This window comes from Dipteris shenzhenensis, chromosome 19, assembly GCF_047967505.1.
Source record: "Dipteris shenzhenensis isolate YYH24624 ecotype China chromosome 19, Dip_SZ_1.0, whole genome shotgun sequence".
Classification (NCBI taxonomy): Eukaryota; Viridiplantae; Streptophyta; class Polypodiopsida; order Gleicheniales; family Dipteridaceae; genus Dipteris; species Dipteris shenzhenensis.
In genome coordinates, this window is record NC_141614.1 from 44,581,483 (window position 1) to 44,602,090 (window position 20,608).

General features: G+C 45.2%; 1 protein-coding gene across 1 annotated transcript in view; it reads left to right on the forward strand.

The window, feature by feature from the left end:
* The first annotated feature begins 8,718 nt into the window (after positions 1-8,718).
* LOC147890521 (uncharacterized) overlaps positions 8,719-20,608 on the forward strand; it is a 96,470-nt gene continuing 84,580 nt past the window's right edge. Inside the window, exon 1 of the mRNA XM_087390311.1 lies at positions 8,719-8,808. The gene's annotated coding sequence lies outside the window, so the exon portion shown is untranslated. The remainder of the gene's footprint in view (positions 8,809-20,608) is intronic.

Sequence of the window (20,608 nt, forward strand, 5' to 3'; positions counted from 1 at the left end):
TGCATTCACATAGCTAGCTCATCAATATAACTCTTATTTAATACTGTTGAGCTCGATTTCCCATGTAATCATATATACTTTGATTGATTGGGAGGCTTTGAGTGCTTGTTTCTATACATGCTCCTCCAATTAAGTCCTATTTTTGTCAAAAAATTTCCCTAATAGATAAGACATTATTGCCCATTTCCTATACACATACGTTTATATGGGTGTAGATGAATGAAAGAACACCTGCTTATAATGAAGCAAGATCAATATCTTCCTTTTATTGTGGTGGATCTTCTTCATACAGAATCCTTTAGAATACATAAGTGGGAATTCTACTTTGGGGATCTAGAGCATTTTGAATCTATCAAACCCTTTTACCCCTCCACTCATTATCCTCAATTAGTTTGTAGGTCCACTACTTTTATCAAAGAATATTAACATGGCCCCTGTGGTGCAAGGATGATCACAAATCAAGGGATAGTCCAGTTACCATTTCCCCAAAACTAATGAGAAAGAGACCTATTACATAAAAGACAAAAACATTGTCACTTTAAGTGGAAGCCTTAATCTAACATATCCACAAAGATCCCTTTTCTTTCTCCCTAATGGCATAACATACTACCAATCTTTTAGATTAAGTCCCAATGACAAAAGACAACAACAAATGCCTTACTTCCCATGAACCTCTTCATCATTTTTTCCCTATTGTAGAATTAAATTTTCTTCTTTTTTCATGAACACTCAGCAAAATCGTTACCCTCATCCCTTATATTTACTAATCTCGGCACTTAGGTTGAACTTCAATATTCCCTAGAGAATTTATATGTTGGACGTAATCGTCCAACATAGTTTCAGCTTTTAGAAATCAAGGTCTTGTCCGCTTATCATGTTGAATTATAAAATAGTGGATTCAACACTTTGGACCCTACCCACTTTTTAAAATATAAAATACTATTCTAGCAAAATTGGTCACCTAATCGTAGTTATATGTCTTCTTTGTCTTGACCAAGGACCATAATTATTGTTGTTTTGATATAGGGGTGTTCTCTTATGTTCTTTATCTCTATGGTGCTATTTTTCTCTACAATTTTATTCTATCAAGTGTCTTGAATTGAACATTTTTGGGTCCAATAATCTACTACTATTGTTTCGATGTAATTGCTCAATGTCGCACTTTTGTTGCTAGTGTGTCCCTTACTACATTCCACTATGTAATTTATTGCTACTATTGTTGTTATTTGATTGCTCTTGCTCTTTCATTGTTATTGTGTCCCTCCCTTATTAGTATTGTTCTATTCCATTGTGAAATTTAGCACAATGCTTGTAGTAAAATCTTCAAACTTTCTTAAACTAGAGATTCCTCTCCTCCTCCCCCATCCTTCAACATGCCTCACCTAAATCGTTAACTCTTATGGTCATTTTCATGAAAAATCATGAGAATGCACTTGCAACCAAAGATGACAATGCTTTAATAAAATTTCAATAAATGAGAATACACACAAGTTAAAAAATAAGCTTACACAAAAACTATTTCCTCGAACGATGCTAAGAATCTCAATTTGTAAATTAAGCATTTAACTTATACAACACGAGTGATTCGTGAATTTTAAAGTCTGTCTAGTTTCAAAGATAGCAAGGGCCTTAGCACATGAACTGGTTGAGGAGGATTGGGATGGGTTTGCCTTGCCATTGTATTCCCACTTGCACTAGCTACTTTAGGGTGGGAATAGAAATACAAAAATATAAACCACATTCCCTTATAAGGGCCTCTAGACATTGTGGTGAATTCTAGGTTAATGAGAAAAGGTGGAAATTTCTATTGAAATTTGGTAAGATTGGAATCGAATTTTGTAACTAGAAATTGGATAGCAATGATCCTAAGAACACATTCCCATGAGGAGACAAATGGCTAAATCCTCTCCACGCAATAGCTTTAGTTGCCTCAAACTTTCACTCAAAGGGCTACTCAGTCCCATAGCATCATGTTGTCATGTACATTGTTAATATGGAGACTTGTGAAACGTTGTTGGGCCTCGCTTCACCCTATCTCACTTGATCTAGAGGCTAATAGAACGCACCTCTAGGACCGCTCAATACAAGCACAAAGAAGCCTAATTTGCAAACTAGGTTATAACCTTGCCGAATATTGTTAGGGTAAAGGGTAGTGGAAGGCCCCTGGGGCGCCAACTCCCTTTAGTAAGAAAACCTATCAAAATCTTGAGTATGAGATGAATTTTAAAATATGCCATGAGTGGAAATTATTCAAATTAACATGGTTGTGTTCTACACTAAAAGAGCTTCAAATATGTTTTTACACCTTGAAATTTGGGTAACACATGAAAAAGTTACATTGATTTGAAAGGAGATGGGTTTTCATATTTTAGTGTATTTTTTGTTTTGCCCCCCCCATCCAAAAGACCCCCCCCCTTGGGCCTCACATATTATGAAAAATAGGTACAAATCTTAAAATCTTGCATATTTTTTAAGGTATAGACCTTATATTTTGTGGGAGGGGGGACATGAAAATTTCATATTTTTCCCTTGCAAATTTGAAAATTTTAAAGGAAATCTATGCATATTATATATGTACCTTGCCCCCCCATGCCCTGAATTTTGGATGAAGGTAGTAACATATTACACATTGAGTTGGCGCCCCGGGGAAGGGCAACCAACATGTTGGCCTTCATAACATGTCTTAAAGGGCCGATGAAGTATTCAGGGGCTTGATTGGGGTTCTTAGCTAGTCATATGTATGTATGTACCCAAATGGTTGACTATCTCATGTGTTGATGGGCGTTTGATGAGCTCTCATCAACATGCACTTGTCGCTCTTTAGGTTTAGGGGCGGTAGATTGTGCCACTAGGGGAATTTGTTAGGAACATGGGATTCTCAGGATGAGTTCTCCAAAATTTGGCAATGGATTGTTAGGTTGGGAGATAAAATTATGAGGATTTTGAGTACATTGACCAATGATTTGAATTATTGAGGATTTTGAGTGGGTTTCTTAACTCTTGTGTAATCCTCAATTCTGGAGGACCATAAGGAGATGTGGACTTAACATCTAGAATGTTTAAGCATTTCAACAATGCCATGTGAGGAAAGTTGAGTTTGTCATATAAGCCATTTTTTATTTTTTGTAATAGTTAGAATCCCCTGCCATTTCCCTCAAAAGAACTTTCGATCTATTTATTTGTTTATCTCTTGTTTATATGTATGTATAAGTATGCCATGTACCTATTTATTATATGGATGTATATATGCTTCATAATAATTTTGAAAGATTGACATTGGGGACCTCTCCTTGGTCTAGATATTATTTTGGGAGCTATCACAAACATTTGTTGGGTTGTGGGTATGACATGTTATTTTAGACCTACCAACCTATGCAAAAGTTGTACTAGATGGTAATAGGCATGAAAGGTTGAGGTGGAGCTCACAGAAGGAGCACCACTTGCCATGTCCCTCAACAAAGAGTCTCATGACTATAGTCGCTCTACTTTCATGGGGAAGGGGGGAGTGCTTTGACTTCCCTTTTGCTTTCTAGTACTAGAGCCACTCCATGCACATCCATTTGAGTGCAACTGGTCTGTGCAATTGTGAATTGGTATGTGCATTTGTGAATAAGACAGAGGGCTATAGTGACCTTATTTGGTGCATCTATTTGCTTCATGTATGTGAATCACCAATTTGATTGAGCAGATCATCAATTACTCATGTATTGTATCTGCTTGGAGATGCTCTACCTAGTTCTACTTGCAATAAACCTGATTGTCGCATGTTGTAGTTGCACTAGTTGACTTACTATACTATCTCGATTATGATGTGGGGCTCTAGAGGATGCATTATTGCCCTAGCATGTTTGCAAAGTGTGGTCCTCACTTGCGCGTTAGAGGTCACATGTGTAGTTCCTCTTATCCTAGCTTAAATGTGACTTCAAGATCACTCTTATCTTAGCTTAGATGCATGCAAATTCCCCCTTGGGGGACAAAAAAGCTAAGCAACTGGTTTTGTGTTTAATGGCAATCAAACTGAATCTTCGAGGAAAAAACAAGCTCAGCGAGTTGGTTTTGTGTTGAATGTAATATTTGAAATTTTAACCGAAAATTGACTAGTAATATAATTAAGAGTGCCTTCCCATGCTGCAATCTTGTGATGTTAAGAGGGCTCCATTTTCCTCCTGAATATGAGGTGTAGAGGTAGGAAAACAATGTGAGAACACCATTCTTAAATCCAAGGGTGGTGTATCTATACTATGGTGTTCTCTCTCTAGAACTTGACACTTTCTCTCTATATGTGTCATCTTAAGAAAGCTCCCAAAAATAAGGTTTTTAAAAAACGAAGAATTGCAAGGTGTTTGGCAACAAGGAGGAGAGGCGAATGAACACATACTTTCCATGTGGAAACCAGAGTGGAGAAGGCAGCTGCGTGTGCTTGCCATATGGTTGTGCGTCACCCACTAGAATTTGAATTATTTAGTGCACCTAGGAGTGACTTCCATCACACTTAAGAGCATTAACAAGAAAAGTAGTAATTCTCTCCTTTGGAACTTAAAGTATAATGTAAAACATCAGTGTACATCTTTCAACACTCGCCAAGAACTCCACTTGCCACTAGGTACAATCATGTTGTGCTACAACAATGTGCGGGTCCCCTACTAGTTTCCCCACTAAGGGAATCTATACTATATATAATTGGTGTTGTTCTCTCTCTCTCTCTCTCTCTCTCTCTCTCTCTCTCTCTCTCTCTCTCTCTCTCTCTCTCTCTCTCTCTCTCTCTCTCTCTCCCCTCCCTCCCTCCCTCCCTCCCTCCCTCTCTCTCTCTCCCTCTCTCTCTCTGTCTCTGTGCACGTGTCACCTTCACAAGCTCTCCAAAATGAGGTTTAAACAAAAAGAAGAAACAAAGCAAGAAGTGGCAAGAACCCTCTCCAACGTCCCCCCAACGCTTCCACCCGCACCCACCACTCCTGCTCATTTTTTAATTCTGGAGAAGCTTCTGAGAAATCTGGAGAAGACGCACTGGTGGCACAAGTATGTGCAATGCACATAGGTTTGCTTCTACTTCTAGGTTCTTTGCTCCCAAGAATGAGGTGCAATCAATCATGTTGTGCCGCAGTCAGCAACGCTTGGGTCCTTTCATGGTGGCCTTGGAAAACTATGAAATTCTAAGCGCAATTATGGAAAATACATTAAGAGCGCCTCCTCGTGCTAGCTATTGGAGAGACACCATGGAGATTGAGGGCTGGCTCAGCCTAGTTGCCTAGGAGTCAGATGCCAGAACAGAGTCTAGCATTGGACTATTGGAAGGAAAGATCCTTTGCAAAGCTTTCCAATGCTAGAAAGGGTGAGCAAGTTGTAGGTTCAGGCAGGGGGATTCCATTTCAAGCCACAATTTCATCCTAAAAGCTACAATCTGGAAGCCAGAACACTCGACTCAAAGGCCACCTCCATCTGCACCTCCATCTCAAGCACCAGGTGGGGAGTTGCTCTAAGGGTTAGTGCACACGGCACTACTGGTGCGCGGCTGAACGTGCATTTGGAATTCGTAATATCGTATGCATGAACTAAACCCGCTTCGCATTAAATGGATCTGATGAAGCATTATATGAGGGTGAATGCCACCTGAAGAGCTGCAGGAAGATGCACAACAAGTTTCCATTGGCAAGGGTAGAGCATTCAAAGCTCTTCAACCCACTTTGAAGCCCATAATTCAACAATGGTATCGAATGAACCCAAATTACGCAAATTAGCATTGCTCCACGACAAGCCTCTGAACAAGTTTGACCTGCTCGGTGTGCAGTGAGCCTAAGGCTGGTTACACACCAGATCCTGCTTGCCCATCTTCAAACACCACAGCTAATCCATGCTTGCAATTGCGCTGGGCGCAACTCCTTTACACACAGCCAAGCCCCTCTATTTCACATCTGCTCTCTCGGTTGCCAGCTCCTACCCTTCCTTTCCAATTTCATGGGCAGGGGATCAAGGTTGGCCATCGATGGGCAGGGTGAGCTTCACCCAATCCAAGACAAGCACTCTCCGCAGAGTAAGGCGTTTCCCACCATCACTTGGAGTCTTTTGCTTCTCTCCACCTCAAAGCAATGATTTTGGGCTTCCATCCTTTGCAAGCAACAATTTTTGGGGTTTCCATCCTCTACATAAGTAGGTAGTTTTGCAATTGCATTCAATTATCTTCTGGTCTGATAAATCCGTACTCTCCTCATGGTTCGTCCTCACAAGTCTGGCGATTGACATCATCCCCTGCCTGTTCGTTGTAATTTTGTTTAACTTATTGTAGACCACTTTACGATGCTTCTCTGATGCTCACTTTTGGTTTGAGACATTGGCAGACGATGTCTGAGACATGATTTGCCCGCTGCCAAAGGTATGTTGCTAGGTGAGAGGAGTACCTTCGCTGGGGTGTATAGCTAGACTGCTCCTCTGGTCTATAGTCCCTTGCAAAAAAAACCTCATCCGAGTCATTCAAGTTGGACTGCTTTCAATGCAGGCAGCTAATATGCAATGCGGGAGATGAGTTGGGTGATGGGCAATGTTGGTAAGGGATTTTCGTTAAAGTGATTGTTGGGGTAAGAGGTGACATGTCCAGTTTTGTGTGTGGAACAAGGCTGCTCTCTGTAGTACACATTTTTTGTAAGCCTCAAAAGTGGACTCCATTACTTTGTGCATCTTTAAAACAACCTTTTCAACATCTTTCGTGGATGCTCGACCCACGCTTGACAGTGACTCGAAATCTGAAGTAGCCATGAAGAGGAGTGGATGGATGTCTATTGTTCATAGCTACAGAGTGCATGGATTTCAAGCCTACAGATGGAAAGAACTTCAAAGGGCTTTACATGACCTGTAGTCTCAACAACGGGCGAGCCTACAAAACATTATGTGATCTCTAGTCACCTATGTTTATAGGCAAATTTAACACACTGATACCTCCTTGAGAATAGATTCAGATTGGGGGGAGGGGAGGGGGTGTCTTTCCCCCCCCCCCTGAGGAGAGGTCGGTGTAGCCATATTTTTATATGGTGATGGGGTTCAACTCCCCACTCTCTTGTAACTCACTATTCCTTAAGTTCTTTGTTTGTCTATGTTGTCCACTTCAATGTGTGGATATGAGTTGATGGGTAACAACACTTATGTTCATGTGATGCTTTGAGATCTGACATGCTATAGGGTTCGTGTCTTATTTGAGCAAAGCAATGTAGTGGTGGAGTATGGATGTTTGGTCTACTATCATGGTTGTGAGTTTGTGACCGAGAGGTGGTCATTTTACTTATCGGGAGGCAAACAAAGCAGCAATGTTGGGTGGTTTTATGAGGACCCTGAATGTACTTGTCCTTGCACTAGAAGGACTACCACAGTAACACGAAGGAAAAGGAAGTAGCTCCTCTTGGACTCTAATCCATTCAAATTTATTTAAAGTGCTTGGCAAATCCCCCTGCGCGTTTCGATGATGACTGAGAGATTGAAGGAGTGTGCAGCAATTGTGAAGTGGAGCAAGATCTATCTAGCCTTGTGTGTAACCTGATGTTGAGAAGGGGGTCGACGGGGAGGGTGGAAGGATAGAGGAGGATGAGCTTGCTCATGTCAAGAAGGCAAAGACAACAAGACTCTGGGAAAGAACGGGGATGCTAACTAGGGAAGTGTGTGTAAAGCAGGTGTGTGCACCCAATTTTTTATTGTTTCAAGTGGTGTGTAATGGGGGGCGCCCATCATAGACCCCGCATCACTCTTTTGGGGTGCCCAGAGAGTGGGCACGAATTGGGCACCCCTTGGCAGTGCGTGGTGGGGAGTGCAACTCACGCTTCGAGTACGCTTTATTTGAAAACTATTCCTATAGGGTGGTGCGCAGCTCAGGATAGCTCCAAGAAACTGCACTTGGAACACCGATTTCAGACTTCGATTGTGATTGTGATGGATTGATGATTGATTTGAGTGACCGGGGTGAGGTTGGACGCATCGACGGAGAGAGACAATATGTAGTTCGGGCCAACTTTCACTGATGAGGTAGTAGCAAAAGCATCTCCAATGGTGAGACTGGAGCTCGCCCAAAATCTCGTATGAGTTAGCTTTGAACAGCCGACTATCTAAAAGATAAGCGACAACACCTCAGAGAAAGAACCTGCAAGAGATCGCTAGAGCGGCGAGAATGACGTCGTTTTAAAGACCAGCGACGCCAAGCTACCCAAACAGCGACCTCCACTTGAAGAAATAAGTAAAATAACTTTCAAAGTCATCTCTCAAGTCATTTCACAAAATGGGTCTAGCATAAAGTCATTTACAAACTTGAGCTAGCGATCTGACAACGCTGGTTACGGTGAAGAAGGAGGAGGAGGAGGAACGCTTTAAGAGACGGCACATAGCAAGAGGAAGTACGATTCTTGCTACGCGCAGAGAGCCGGGTTACTTTTCTCTTGCTGTGAACACTCTTGCTATGAACAGAAGACATCAGTACAGAGAACTCAAAAGAGCCCTAGAGAGACAGAGTGCCATGCATTCCGCAAAGATTTTACTTTTTTTCTTCGTCACCTCGATGATTTCAGCTGCATCTGACTCAGGTTGGTCTTTGTTCACGATCGCGCAACGTGGGTTCTGGGGTTTGTAAATGTGCTAAGAAAAGCAGTTTGCTTGAACTGACAGATACTTCAAACCGTCAAATCGAGTCAGGATACGACGTACACACGATTCTTGTTGGGACGTCGATCGACACATATCCTGCAGAAATAATCGTCCACCCGAGCGAAAACCTTGTCTACGTGCTGGACACTATACGGAGCAACGTTCTCAAATTTAGTTTGCCCTTGAACTCTCAAAGCAAGTGGAAAAATGATGAATTTTGACCTGAAATCTGTTTTACGTAACAATTTAGAGTTCCCTGCTGGTGTGGGTGCTTGGGAAATTCTGCAAAATTTTACTTTTGGGAGAGCTCGAAGGGCACGCTTTCTGGTGTTTGTTGCAGTATGCACTCTGCTAGCACAAATTGGCTACAATCGGATCTCTTTGTCGTGATAATGTTAGTAGCTTATGCTGGCTAAGAATCTTGTGTTTCATGCTCGTACGAGACACATAGACGTCCACTACCATTTCATTCGAGAGAAGATTCTCAGTGGAGACGTAGATTGCAGCATGTGTCTACCAAGGAGCACATTGCAAACATATTCATGAAGGCATTGCCCCGAGAGAAGTTTGATTACTTCCGCCAGTTATGGAAGTACATTGCTTGTGTGGTGTAAGCTCAAGCACTCATCCTCCTTGTGACTTGAGCTTGAGGAGAGTGTTGAGATGCACGGAGACACAAGTCTCTATCCGCCAGCTCATCATTGATAGGTGAAGCATACCGATGACCAATAAGCGGGACATGCAGTTTTATCTTGTCCCACATTCTCAGCAGGTGTGTTGTTGTCGCATTCTCAGCAGGTGTGTTGTTGTCCTTAATGCCTATGTATATAAGGCGCACAAAGTCTATTTTGGAGCTCAATAGAAGAAGAAGAAGAAGGCTCTCTCTGTCGTTCGCAATGTGTATGCTACATGATACCTATCTCTGCACTTTTGTAACATTACATACTCAACCCTTTCTCAGCTCCTTCTCCAACGACCAGTCCTCTCAAAATTCACAATGCCTAACCCCTTATGGGATGTATACACTACCTATTCTGGTCCTTCTACTATCATGAAACGAAGGTGCAATTTTTGCGGCAAAGTGGGGAACAGCTCTATCACCCATGTTTCCAAGCTGGGAGGCGAGGGTGTAGAGCCTTGCCAGTTATCCCCCCAAGATATAGTTGATAAAACATTGTCAGAACACTCCGATCTTGCAAACATAGCAGTAGCATGTGCTCTTGGGGATTCACCCGAGTTAGAGGAGGATATGCTTTCAAATATTTCTCATGTCCATGTCCATGTCCATCCCCATCTCCATACCCAACTGAATCCAATCCCCATCCCAAACACCGGTGACCTACCTCCCTTGGCACCCTCGCATTAGGGAGTGCACCCTCCATAACCTACATATCACTCAAGCTTGAAGGAAAGAGTGCATGAAAATGACTCAGATAGAGAAAGAAAGAAAGAAAGAAAGTTTATTAAAGTCTTCGGAAGACCGATGGGTCTATGAGACTGTGAAAATCTTGATACAACGAGCTGTGGTAGTGGAGCTACTAAACGAGCATTTATACCAATGCAAAATGCAAAATGCAAAAAATGCAAAAATGCAAAATGGCAGTACTAAGTCCTAAGTACAACATAGTCATGTCGATGGTCGACTATATATCAATCTTAGCATCATCATCAATATCATCATCATCCCCAGCAACAGCAAGATATCAGGATGGATGAGGCAGTGGAGGCATGAAGTCAGCAATAGAGTGCTGTCGGCCACTCAGAGGTGCGGTCCTGGCACGTCTCCTGGTCGTAGCTCTACATCTAACCAGGGCTACTGTGACCCCCGTCGGTCGGGCTCGGACTCTAAACAAGGAGGGAATGTCTCCAAGTGTGATTTATGTGTCGATCCTCTGTCTGAGCTGTCGGGTCACGAGCTCCGGGTCACGGTCATGTCGAGGCCTCGTCTCGTTGGGGTCCATATGATTTAGCTGAAAGAACTCCGTGATAGAGCTCTGAGAGGGATCAACCGAGGAAGAAGTCTGCTCCTGTCTCCGTGCTCGGAGTATCCTCTCGCGGTGTCTAAGTGCCTCATGAATGAAACCTGCCAAACACCGCTAGTCTGGGTAGGAGAGGAAACGGGCTAAAATCCCATAACTATCCCTGAAGAGGCAGTGGAAACGTCCTCAGATTTCATAGTACACAGGACACCTGGAGCATGTCTCAACCTCCTGTATGTCACACAGTGTGCATATGCGCCGCTCCCTTGGTAGTCACTCTGCTCTGTCGCTCTCGATGCGAAGTCTGTGTAAAGAGACTCGGAACTGCCCAAGAGAGATCCTTAGTGAGTGGGGTAGGTGAATCTGTGTGTATCCTGGTGGGTCAATGAAACCCTCCGCTGTGATATGTAAGAAGTGATCTCTGTAGAAGCTAAGCTTCACTGGGAGTTCACTCGGTTCCAACCAGGTCCGAAAAGTGTGTAGCTGTAGTAGATCCTCACGGATAACTTGGTTGACCTCGTGTGATAAGAGGGGAGAGAACGGAGCATCCATGCTATACTTGAAGGGAGGTAGTCTATCCATGTGGAGCCCTAGTCGCTCAAACTCTCTCTCTGTACGTGCATACCAGCACCTCTAATCTCCTCCTATTGCAAGTGCCATAGAAGTGGATAGAGCTATCCATGGTAGCTTGCTACGCCCCGAGGTATAATCCCCATATTCCCTAACTCAGTACATATATGTGATGACCTGAAATGTAGCATCTAGCTGTAAAGGGGGTGACCCAAACTCAGCCTGAATGATCTGGTGAGAAACGGATGACTTACCACGAATCATCCGTGATAACATGAGAACGTGTAGCCGCTCCACACGGGCCCACTCTGTATCCGACAAGTCTGGGTCCCAACAAGGGCTGCCGTACATCCCCGTTGGGTGAGCCAAGGAGTCAAAAAGCAACCCCTTGGTGCGTGGATCCTGAAAGTGCGAGGGGAAGCATTGCCTCTCTAGCCTGGCCAATGAGGCATACCCTCTACTCAAGCGTGCCTGCATCGCGGGTCTCATAGTGAAGCTCGGTCTGGAGAAGATAACCCCAAGATAAGTGTATGATGAAACTATCTGAACAGATGACCCCGCAAATGTGAACTGCTCTTGAAGCATGATGGCTCGAGATATATTGAAGATCATGACCTTGGTTTTACCCAAGTTGACCTTCAAATCATGAGACTCACAAAAGGACTATAGTGTGTCTAGGTGTCTTTGAAGCCCCTCTGCTGAGGAAGACAAGAGAGCCACATCATTTGCATAGAGCAAAATCTGGATCAGCGTGCCCACAAAAGAGCAACCTACACCCCCCTGTGTCTGCATCACTGTCTCAAGCTCGTCAATGTAGAGGCCAAACAAGGTAGGCGACAAAGGACACCCTTGTTTGACCCCGATGGTACTCATGATCTCGTCTGTCCACCCGGATCCTACCCGAACTCTGCCAGAAACTCTCTCGTAAAGTGCCATGACAGCCCAAATGATCTCCTAGTCATAACCCAAGTCCTGTAGGCGCCGTATGAGGCGGGCTCTCAAGACCGTGTCAAATGCCTTGCGGAAATTCACAAAGCAACAGTAAACCCTCTACTTCTGTGACCTCGCCTCCTGGATGATACATCTGAGCGTGAGAATGTGGTCCATGGTTCCATGATCATGTCGGAATCTGGCCTGTCTTGCTGCTCTAAGTCCACGACACTCTGCAAGTTTGCTAACCTCGGAGTCAAGTACTGATGCATAAATCTTGGACATGACATGTCCAATCATAATGGTCCTGTAGTTCTACGGGCTCATGGGATCCCTTGCCTTGTGGATGGGTGAGATAGTGTTAATGGTCCAAGTGTGTGGAAATCCCAAACAAACCGCTTCATTAAAAAGCTTTGCTAAGATCGGGGCTAGGAGGTTAATCCCATATGCAATGAACTCTGTGCATAGCCCCTCATGATCCTTCGCTCGGCCATTATGAAGTTTCATTACGGCATCCTTTACCCCTCCTCTAGTGAAGAGGGTGCAGGATGTGGGACGAGGCATGTGTGAGAGGTTAGGGACTGGCTAATAATTGATTTGGGATGTCATAAAGTGTGCGTTCATAATCAAACCAGATCTGGGTGTCAGTGAGTGGCGGAGGGGACTGTCCTTCTAGAAATCTCCGCCACAAGTCCTTAGAGTTGTTACTAAACAAAATGTTCAGTAGCTCCTCCTCGTTTCGACAAACAAAGTCTAGTTTCTTCCTTCCTACCAGTCTACGGTATTCACATCGCGTATTTGGTGCGCTTGGAAGACTTTTTTTGGTTTCGAATTTGAGTTGATGGCGTAAGGCCTTACACTCATCATCGTACCAACTATCATAGGGTACAGTTCTAGGGGGTGGTGGGCGGGTGGAGCAGGTGGTGTGGGGAAAAGCGTGAATGGCAGTCTCGTGTAGTGAGCAGGTGACAAGGGCAGCACGATCCTCTAAAAGGAGTATGAAGTCAATATAAGCGAGAAGTATGTACAGACGGCCACAGTAAGAAGGTGAGTGATCCCGATCAAAGCGTATATCGTGGTAGGTGGAGTAAGCACTGAGTGGGGTGGAAGGTGCTGTGCGAAGGGAGGTGGAGATGCGAAAGAAAAGGTATGTATGATCAGCCTCTGGGAGGAGAGGTGCTACAGTGAATTCAGTAATGCGAGATGTGAAGACAGGGGATCCCATGATGTAATCAACAACACTGGAGCCCCCCCCATGTGGAAAGCATGTGAAACCACCTGAAGCGGGCCATCTGTCAAGACCATTATAGATAATGAGATCATGTATCCTGCCTAGGTCTAATAGGACGTGTCCATAAGATGAGAATGGACCTCGCCTGTCAGCCGAAACCCCGTAGCATACCTGCCTCCTCAAGGTCAACACATCTCTGAAGTCAAGAAGTGGTACCTGACGGGCCCTTGTCCTCACGTTGAAGTCCCCCACTAGAAGGACTTCTCTGCGGCTAGAAAAGTCAACGATGGATTGATAAAGGGCAGCAAATGGAGATGTCTCATCATCACCTCGAATATCTCTGCAAAGTGGGAGGTCTCCGGGGTGACAAATAGATCCTGGTTGTCCATGTGTCATATCCGGATCCAAAGAAATCTGGAATGTGTATCTCTCTGCTCTACTGAAATGATTCCCCGAAGTGTGGATCTGAAAAGGATTGCAACTCCACCTGAACCTTGAACTCGTCCTGTACCCCTCGTCTCATCTCTGTAGGCAGACTCCATGTATATCCGCTGACTATTGGAAGAGGGCGCTCTGGACTCTGATGTGTCTCTATATAGAAGACTATGTTGTGGCCTGTATAGGATTCGGAGAAGTTTCCTAGTTCTGACCATAAGGTACCATTACAATTCCAAATGGTGCAGGACAGCGTGTCGGATATTTGAGTCTCATAGACGCCGCTTCCCTATGTAGGGGAGGGGGCAGGTGCCCTACGGGGGCGTGTAAGAAGTCGTCCCTCTCGTACCACTGCCCACTTTCCCTCCTTCCGAGCCTAATCCCGCTGCTGCAGCAAAGAGCGCCTCCCCTCAACCTGTAGAGATGTGAGGTCCTCATCCATAGAGATTGCTGGCTGATCTCGAAGGACTGACCTGTGTCGTAGAGCTGAAAGTCGTGCCTGAGTGTCATGGAATCGTATGATCAGGGGTTGCTCTCGGTTGGGATCTCTCCCCACCCGCCATGCCCTCTTTATCCTGTGCTCAGCCACACCTAGGGTAGCGGCCACGAACGTAGTCGCATCTACCATCGGTGTAGCCTCAGTGCGTGGGATCCCACGTACTTTGATGTTGAGAGCCTTACTGGCTCTCTGTTGCTGCTCCATGAGGGTAGCCGAAACGGTTACCCTTGCGGGTTCCCGTTTGGCCACGTCAACCCACATGGAAGTCTCCTCAATAGCAGATTGCATGCTCGCAATGTGTGCCTCGACCACCGGGGTACTCCTTGGGACAGTGTGTATGGCTGTGACCTCCTGTCGGAGCTGCATGATATCCTGTTTGAGTCCCTGAATAAGACCCACCTGCTCCTGAATGGCCCTAGCCTGCTCCTATATGATGCGGCTCTGCTCTTGGTTGAAGCGGATCTGCTTCCATGCGAAGCGAGTCAACTCCATCTCACGCTCATGGAAACTATGTATCTCCATGAGCAAGGTCTCACGGGCCTCTGGTGTATCAGCCCACCCATGTCCATGCTGAAACTGTGGTGACTGTGGCATGAAAGAGTGGGACTGAGTCGGGAAACTAGACGGTGACTGAGTGAGAAACGGAGATGACAGTGGAATGGATGAGGCAATCCCAACGGGGTGTGGGAGGGTGGGCTGACTGAGAGGGAGAGGGGAGAGTGAAGCGTAATGCGGCATAGTGTATGACCCCTCCGAAGTAGGGGTCATAACCTGTGCGAGAGCTGTAATAGGAGAAGAGGGGAAGGGAACAACAACCGGCGCCATGGGCATGAGTATGTCACTGAGCGTAGATGTAGAGGGAGCTGAGACTGGAACTAGAGCTGGGCCTGAAGCGGGGACTGAAGTTGAAGTAGAGATAGAGATAGAGGGAGCTGAGGTTGGAGCTGAAAACGAAATTGACACTGTAGTGGGAGTTGAGATTGACGTAGAGATAGAGGCTGAAGAAGTTGAGGCGGGTCCTACCTTTGCCTTGTTGTCTACCCTGAGTCCACTCCGGTTGTAACGTGTGTTCACATCCTCCAATTTCAGTTGTGTCGTTTGCTTTTTTTTTTGTTGTTGTTATTGTCATCTTTCTTGGCTTTGTCCCCCATTTCTCTTGGGGTGCGGGTGCAGATCTTAGTGTTCGACCGGGAGCGAGAGCACCGGTTCCCCCCCCATAATGGGAGGGCCGTCCAGTGCAAGGTGGTGGAGAGGCAGGGCAGAAGCCTAAGGTGGAGAGGCAGCTAAGAGGTGGAGAAGGAGGCGAGGCTAAGATGGCGAGGATTTTTTTTTTTTTTTTGAGTGGTGTTTTTTTTTTTTTTGAAGTTCCGAAAAAAAAAAAAAGAGCGAAGGTGGCGAGGGGAGTAGAGAAGGGGGGCGTTGGATGAGCGGAAAAGGAGGGAGGGACGTGGCTAAGTGAGGGGGTAGCGGGGAGCGAGGGGTGGCTGAGGGGAGTGAGGGGCTAAGCGGGGGGCAGGGCTGAGCGGGGAGCAAGGAGCGAGGGAGCGGGGAGCGGGAGAGTGAGGGAGCTGAGCGGGGAGTGGGAGAGCGAGGAAGCGGGGAGCGAGGGAGGGAGCTAGCGGGGAGCGAGGGGTGGCTGAGGGGAGCGAGGGGTTAGCGGGGAGCGAGGGGCTGAGAGCTGCGAGAGAGAGGGCAGCCGGGCGTGAGCGGGAGAGCGTGAGCGTAGGGAGCGTGAGCGTGAGCATAGAGGCAGTGAGAGAGAGAGAGAGAGAGAACGTAGGCAGCGTGAGAGAACTTGAGAGAGGGGGAAGGAGATAGGGAGAATACTGATCTTGTGTCATCTCTTTCAATGTCTTAAACACTTCTTAATGGTACAAGATGATCAAAGATGCTGCAGCGGTTGGCCCACGTGAGGTTTGGAAAGGAGTGGACTTTAGGGCTATGAGTACCATAATACGAGTGGATCCATAAATAGGGCCCTCAGTCCCATTAAGGAAGATTGGAAGAAGTTTGGCCGCACCATACTACCTAATGGGTGGTCTGATGTTAGGAGTATCATTAATATCCTTGTTGCCTCCTCTTGCCTTGGAACACACTTCTTGAGTGGTGTTGATGCAAGAAAGGGTGGTAGGAAGGCCACTAGCGAGTTTATTACATGTGGTAGGCAATCATAGGGGTAAGCTTGCATGTGCCATAATGCAATGTGCGTGACGCTATTGAGTCTAATGCTTTTGAAGTTTTGATTTATCATTCCTGGCATTGTGGGCAGGACGTGGCCCTTAAATTTCTTTAGATGGATTACAAATCATGAATTGTAGGTGGGATAAAAAAATGTTGCATAGGTCATGACAGCTCTTATAATGAGAGAGCTTTCCATGATTGTTTGGACTCCATGTGCTTCTCATTGTCTTGATCTACTCATGGAGGTATATTTGGACTTATTTTTGAACTTTTTAACAACAAAAAATCTAAATTTGTATGATTGGATATATTCTAGTCTTACAAAGGTATATTGATCTACTCATGGAGGACATAGGGAAGCTCCCTTGGGTGAGCATAGTAGTTGAGAGTGCTACACTCGTTCTGAAGTTCTTTAAGAAGAAACCCAAGGCATTGGCCAACTTACGGATCTATGAGGTAGAGTGGTTCGATATGCAAAAATCAGGTTTGCATACATGTCTCTTGTCGTAGAGCGGTTGCTTTATGTACATGATAATCTACGTAGGGCTGTTGTATCATAAGAGTTGGGACTCCTCTCTTCTAGAGAGTAGAGCAATGCAATGCCTTTACCTAAAAGAAGGCTTTTGGAATGAGATGCATGTTATTATTAAAGCCATGGCACCTCTCTTCATATTCCTACGGTTGACTGACATGGAGGGGTCTACCATAGGCTTGGTATATCACTAAATTGGCAATGTCCATGCATAGTTTGATGGCAATACGACTCTTTCTAGAGAGAGGTAACTGCACTTCTATGATGTCCTTGTGACTTGTGAGGTTTAAGCTATAAACCACATAGTATAAATTATAATTTTGAAACATTAAAAGTTGAACTTTGAACCAAAGCACCAAGAATTCATATTGTTGTTACTCTTTCTACTTGTAATGGGTGGATGAGATACCTAGGATTTTTTAGAAGAGGTGGAAATGGATGCGTCGACCTATCCATGGTAATGATTGCCCTTGCCTTACTCCATCCCTTCTTTTAGTGCCCTCAGATATTTTCTGATGCTACATTGCCCTACGCCATCCCTTCTTTTAGAGCCTTGAGATATTTGTAGATACTTACATTGCATTAGGTGTGAGACGTATACTCAGAGCAAGGTTGGAGTCCATCATCACGACTTTGGGAGTTGTAGGTTCCCGCTTAGTTGGCTTCGTTGATTCTACTATACGCATATGATGTGGTCTTACTCTCCAAATGCAATGTAAGGTAAACCTGGGCAAAACCAAAGTCATGATCTTCAACAAATCGCGAACGGCTGTGCATTGAGAGTAGTTTACCTCGGACAGGGCTCTGGTCAAGATTGCTGCATCCTTATACATAATTGGGGTCCTCTTCTCTGGCCCGATCTTCACGATACGACCAACCATGCAAGCTCGTTTGAGAAAAGGGTATATAGTACTAGCCAAAAGGTCGAGTGTCAGTGCTTTCACTCACATTTTCAGGACCTAGAACCAAGTCTTTTCTCTTTGACTTGCGTGTTTGTCTAGTGCCGGTAGTCCCTTTTAGGAAGAGATCTATCATAGATAAGACTTGTCTTACATATAGAGACTACATGCTCTTCTTCTTGCTTAGATGATCGTGAGAAAGTCATTGCTCCAACATCATATTAACTAGTAGAGTTTGGGGTTACTCCTCTACAGCTTGATGCAGTCTTCCATATAGTCACTTATTTCCATAGAGTCGAGGACTTTTGCACCACGACATTTGGATGGTCCAGATTGCCATGTCTGGTCTTGATTTCATCTATCGCAATGGAGGCAGAGACGAGCAACGGAGGTGGTATGCTTGGACACGCAGATGGTTTGCAAGCTTAGGACTACATATGGACAAATTGTCGTGGTTCTAGTATAGACTTGAGGCTCCATCCATTCCGCTCACCTATCACGAGGTGAACCAGGTCATTAGAGAGGATTTAGTTCGTCTCCTTGGTGGAGGTTTCTTTCAAGCTGTTTTTGATTCCCCAGATGCAGCAGGTACAATGCTTCAGGCCAGTCCTTTAGCACTGAGCTCCAGGAGGATTTTCTTGACACCCTTCTCGTTGGATTTCGACCTTGTGGAGGAGGATGGTTGGACGTTTTCACTCTTCCTCAGATTCCCCGGCCTCCCTCAGGTGTACTATCAACTCTTATCTTCCATTGGAGCCGCTTTTGGGATGGTCACCGAGATCCCCCTCTCCTCGGGATGCCTTCTTTGGCAGCAGAGGCAGTCAGGTCGGACGGGGTACCACGTTGATAAGGTAAGAAAAGGAAAGACAACCAGGAATTATGTACTTCACCACGTCAGATAGCTGAGACTTCATAGGGATCAGCTGCAATGTGGACTCGTAGATGATGAGCTTATGAACCAGGTTCCAGAGCAGGTGTCTTTGTATTAGGCACCGAGACAAATCCCCACAAAAACTGACTGAACATGGATCACACAGACTCAGAGAGAGCCAAAAGACTACACAGCCCGAAACAGATAAACCTAGAACTGAACTGAACTTTCCCCCAAAACTCAGAGAACAGTCAGCCTCAGAATACTATAAACCCACAGCCCACACTCCTAAGCTTCCATCAAGGACAACAGCTTGTAACTCCCACAAAGCTGCAACAGTGCCACCTCCTCTCCTTCTCTATCACTACCCAGCTCGCTTAGGACAACCATCATCGATGAAAGGTCACATTCCATTGTGCCTTAGCCTGCAATTCCTTGGTCCCTCTATCTCTTTGCATACGGAGTTCATGGAGTCTCTGTTGCCCAAAGTCCTTCAGCTAGCAGAAAACGATACACAGCTATGCCTCAAGCTGTCCTAATCCATGAATCATCACCAACCATGCACCAACCTGACGGAAGACACTTCCAGCAATAGCCTTGCTATCTTCATTTCTTACGGAGAGCTTAGCTCACATGTATAGCGTCACCCGCACAGCCAGGTAGCTTCCTCAATCAGAAAAAAAACAGCCTTTCCATAGGATCTCAGCCAGACCACGTATTCTCTGCATCAGCTCACGTTCAAACAACGACCGTCCTGCCTGTGTGGTAGCCATGCTCAGCCAACTACAAACAGCTCGCTATTTCTGGAGATCTCCAGCGCCAAGGTCTTCTCAGCGCACACAAGCTCACAAATTCCCTTACGTGAAGACAATCAACAGCGTCAGCAATAGCCCTTCTCTCCCATTTGATCTAAATTCACCACATAGCTGTAGCAACGGAGCACCCCGAGTTTATCCTTTCCAAACTTGAGTCCCTTTGTGCCAGGCATGCAGTCAGAAATCCCCATCCCATCATGTACATAGGCCTTTTTTTGATGGGCGCTCAGCCTTTCGCTTATGCACACCCTCTCTTTCATCTAGGAGACTCCCCAAATCTGGTTGTCCAGCCTTCTCTTCAAGGAGCCCCCCTTGCATCATAGATCCTTCCAGCGTAAAACCGAATCAGCTCCCAGCCGCCATCTTCACGTAGCTCCAGCTCATAGTCCAGAAGCTCCGCTTCATCCTTTCACGTAGACACCTTGCATGTGCACATTCCCTTCCAAATTTTCCAGCCACGTCATCACGTAGAATTTACCACTCTTCCATTTAAAAAATGCAAATATCCCCCCAAGGCACATTAAATGCACATTTTAGACCTTTAGTCACACAATTCCCACACACATTAGCATGCACATTAAAGCTTGCATGCACCCCCATACACACACACATGAAAAGCCCCCCTTGACGTGGGCACCAAAATATATCAAATTCCCATAGCATGCAAGTGCACATTGACTCAGAAAAATAAAATAAAGAAACCCTTCATGACTTGATTTACATAACCCCGAAAACATTTCACTTGACCACACACTGGACACCCTTGCTCTGGAAGTTTGGTACAACCACATTGCATTTCATCATTTCCCATGAAGTCCTTGCAAAACATACTTTATTGTCTCAAAAAACTATACATCAGTCCATCATGCTTGTGAAAGAAAAATCCACAAATGCCAAAAGCCCACACCTATCCCAGATGTGTGCAACTATGTGTCTACCCACAGCTATATACAGTGCTCAAAAACTTGATACAGGTTTTGTCCTATCATTTTGCGCATCCCCAAGTTTGTAGACATTCATGTCTTGCAGATAGGGGTATATAAGATTTGCATT